Here is a 3,985-nt window from a genome sequence, read left to right as displayed (position 1 = left end):
GGCGCCTGTAGTCCCAGCTACTTGGGAGGCGGAGGCAGGAGACTCACTTGAGCCCAGGACTTGGAGCTTGCTCTGAGCTGTAATGCCATTGCACTCTACCCAGGGCAACAGCTTGAGGCTCTGTCTCAAAAAAAAAAAAAGAAAGAAAGAAAGAAAGAAAATTATACGTCTGGGATTCCGGTGGTTCAGACCTGTGGCCTGGCTCTCTGTGCGTCCCCATCCCCTTATGGCCTTGTCCCTGGCCATGAAGCACACCTTCTCCTGCTCCAGCTCACACGTGGAGGTAGAGAGATAGAATTGTGGTTATTAGAAGCTGTTGGAGACAATGCTTCAGGAGGATGTGGGACGCATGGCAATGCTTCAGGGGGATGTGGGACGCATGGCTGCCCTGGAGTCTAGGAAGTCAACCTGGTCCACCAAGCTAGACTCCAACAGCCAGTCCCCATTTTATCTGTCAGCCTCCAAAAACCTGACAGAGTGTCTGACCATCAGCTTGCAAATGGGGCTGACATCAACAGCAAGAATGAGGATGGAAGCACTGCCTTGCACTTGACCACCATCTCCTGTCAGCCAGTGTGTCAAGGTCTTACTTCAGCATGGTGCTAATTAAGATGCTGTGGATGGGCTCGGCGCCTGTGGCTCAAGTGGCTAAGGTGCCAGGCACATACACCTAAGGTGGCGGGTTCGAATCCAGCCCTGGAGGTTGCTGTGAGCTGTAATGCCACGGCACTCTGCCCAGGGGGACAGCTTGAGGCTCTGTCTCAAAAAAAAAAAAAAAAAAGAAAATGAGGTGATAAGGTGTGCTTTGGGTTAAAAAAAGGTTATAAAAACGAAATACAAGACTTTTTAAAAAGTGATGTTGCCTAGGCTCGGCGCCTGTGAATCAAGTGGCTAAGGCGCCGGCCACACACACCTAAGGTGGTGGGTTCGAATCCAGCCCGGGCCCACCAAAACAATGACGGCTACAACCAAAAATTAGATGGGTGTTGTGGCAGGGTGCCTGTGGTCCCAGCTACTTGGGAGGCTGAGGCAGGAGACTCACTTGAACCTAAGAGTTGGAGTTGCTGTGAGCTGCGATGCCACGGCACTCTACCCAGGGGGACAGCTTGAGGCTCTGTCTCAAAAAAAAAAAAAAAAGATGCTGTGGATGCAGAAAACCATAGTCCATTGCACTGAACAGCCTCCTCTGGCTATGCCTCAAGTGTACTCCTGATGTGTGACCATGAAGCCTTCCTGGATGTGTTGGATAATTATGGATGCACACCCCTGTGATTGCATCGCTGGGTGTTCACACAGCAATCTGCTCACAGTTGTTGCAGAGAGGTGACCGAGTCAATGTTACAGACAAGGATAACAAGTTGGCTTTGATCCTGGTCTGTGAAAAAGGCAGTGCTGAGGTGGTGAAACTGCTCCAGCCCATGGAGCAGATGCAGGGGCAGTGGACAGAACAGGGCATGATGCTCTGCATTATGCTCTGCACACAAAGGACAAGGCACCGTGGAGACTGCTACAGCAGGCCTTGAACTGGTGGCAGAGAGGTGGTCAAAGGCTAGTCCAATGCCCAGATTTTGCATCTAAGGCCTCTCCACCTGAGTCCCAGATGGGTTCTCTACCTAAGAGTCCATGGAGAGCAGAGCCTGAGGAGGAGCAGGAGGAAGAAGAGGATGAGGACCCATGCTCAGAGGAGTGGAAGTGGAAATATGAAGAGCAGCAGAAGAAAGTTTCTCAGTTGGAGCAAGAGCTGGTGCAAAAAACAGAGGAGTGTAAGACTCAAGCTACAGACTACCTGGGCTTGGAGAACCAAATTCAAGAGCAAGTGCAGGAGCTAGGGCTCCTCCTATGCCAGAAGCCTGGAGGAGATGGCATGGAGCAGGGTTGTCCCCTGGGCATGCTGGCCGAGCGTATACAAGAACTAAAGAAGCAGCAGCATGCAGCAGCCATAGTCAAACCAACATTAGCTTCTAAGAAAGCCGAGGATTCAGCCCCAGGAGAGATCCAACATGAAGTCAATGGAAGGTCTCAACCAGAAGAACAGGGGCTATTCCAGAGCCCAAGGTCTGAGACCACTGGAAAAGCCACAGGACAGCACCTGACCACCAATGGGGGACAGATCCTTGACCTTGATCATAATGAACAGTTGCCTACTGGCCAGGAGAATCCCCAGGCCCCAGGAGTGGAAGCAGCAGGCACAGTGGTTGAAACAATGGGCACAGCAGCCATGAATTAGCTCCTACTACAACTAAGGAAGGAGCTGGCTGCAGTTTGGCAAGAAAAAGATGCTGCCCAGGGTGTTCTGTCAAGACCAATACTGGAGGGAGACCTGTGAACGCTCTGGGCTGAGGCTGCAGTAGGTGCCTGGGAGAAGATGAAGGCCCGATTGGAGGGGGTGCTTGTGAGGTTGGATAGGGCAAAGACAGGACTACAGGTGAAACCTGCCCCGGAGTCCAGAGAGGGAGCCCCAAGGCAGCTCTAGGGAGCATCGAAGAGGATGAAGGAAAGGTGAAAAGGTCTCCTGGGGCTCGAGGAGAGCCTCTAGGAGCCTCTGGAGGAGAACAGATCCCAGGAGGAGGTTTGGCAAAGGGTCACCTGGAGAAGGAAGTGTTAGCACTGAGACTGAGCAACAGCAACTTGATGGAGGAGTTGGGGGAGCTGGGGCACAAGCAAGCTAGCAGCTACAGTGCAAGTTTGTGCCCAAGCCAGAGGCATAGGTCCAGCTGCACCAGTTGCAGCGGAGTGTGGGGATACTGACCAAAGAACTGGCTATGGAGAAGGAGGCCACAGAGAAGCTGCGGCAGCACCTGGCCTTCCAGGGCAGTGGCCTTCGAGGGCTATGGGACTGCCTGCCCCTAGACCTGGTGGGCAAGGGGAGTGAGTAGGGCACAGTGGCCCAGCCCCTGGAGGAACTGCAGGCCTGCATCAGCACCCTGGTGAGCTGGCACTGAGAGGCCCAGCAAATGCTGGCTTGGCTGGAGGAGAAGAACCGGCAGCTGTTGGGGGTCCCTGGTCCCTGCAGGGAGCCAGGTGCCTCCTTAAAGCCCACAGCACCCACACACACACACACACTAAGGGGCTGCTCTAGAGCAAGACCTAGGGAAGCTGGAGAAAGAACTACACATAGTTCAGGCCATGATGAGCGAAAAGTGCCCGGAGATCAGAAAGCTCAAGCAGCTGCTCTATCAGGCCAAAGAGGAGGTGGCCGAGCTAAGGGCCCAGGAGGTGATCAGCCTGCAGCAGCACAAGAAAACTCGGGGTTTGCTGGTAGCTCAGTCCCAGGCTTGGGGTCAGGAGCTGAAGACTCTGCTGAAAAAAAAGATACAACACAGCCTGCCAGGAAATGGGTCAGCTGCAGGAGGCTGTGGTGGAGGAGCTACGCAGGAACATGGATCTGGTGGCTCAGGCCATGGAGCAGGAGTGAGAAGCCAGGGAGATGAGTGGGTGATCTGAGCAGTTAAACAGCTGAGCTGCTGAAAGAGAAGATGGAGCATCTGATTGGTGCTTGCCAAGAGTAGGAGGCCAAGATTAAGGAGTTGTTGAAGAAGTTGGAGCAGCTTTCAGAGGAGGTTCTAGCAGTCTGGGGAGAAAATACCTGCCTTGCCCTGCAGCAGCAGGATACCCAGAAGAACCATGAAAAGATCATCTCCACCTATAGAAATCACCTGCTGAATGCTGCTCAGGGCTACATGGAACAGGATGTATACAATATCCTACTGAGAATCCTCAGCATGCAGGAGGAGTGAAGCAGCCTAATTGTGTACTCTCAGGGATACTGGATTTCTCTGTTGGAATAAGAGCATCCCTGGTTGACAGAGACTGCATAAGGCTGGGGGGGTGGGGGTATGAGTGGGGCTTCACTTGACATTATGGACCCAGACCTGAGAAGCTGGACCCTGGAATTGGCGTGGAAGAGAACAGAGGAGGTGTGGATGGAAACAAGATCTATGGGAAATAAAATAGGAGGCAGGAAAAAAAGGAAAAGAAAATTACA

General features: G+C 52.9%; 1 pseudogene; it reads left to right on the top strand.

Moving 5' to 3' along the window:
- Window positions 1-244: 244 nt before the first annotated feature.
- On the top strand, window positions 245-3,737 carry LOC100942729 (annotated as a pseudogene).
- Window positions 3,738-3,985: the final 248 nt, after the last annotated feature.

This window comes from Otolemur garnettii, unplaced genomic scaffold (genome assembly GCF_000181295.1).
Source record: "Otolemur garnettii isolate 467f Iridium unplaced genomic scaffold, OtoGar3 scaffold00105, whole genome shotgun sequence".
In the NCBI taxonomy this organism is placed as follows: Eukaryota; Metazoa; Chordata; class Mammalia; order Primates; family Galagidae; genus Otolemur; species Otolemur garnettii.
This window is presented reverse-complemented; position numbering and strand designations above follow the sequence as displayed.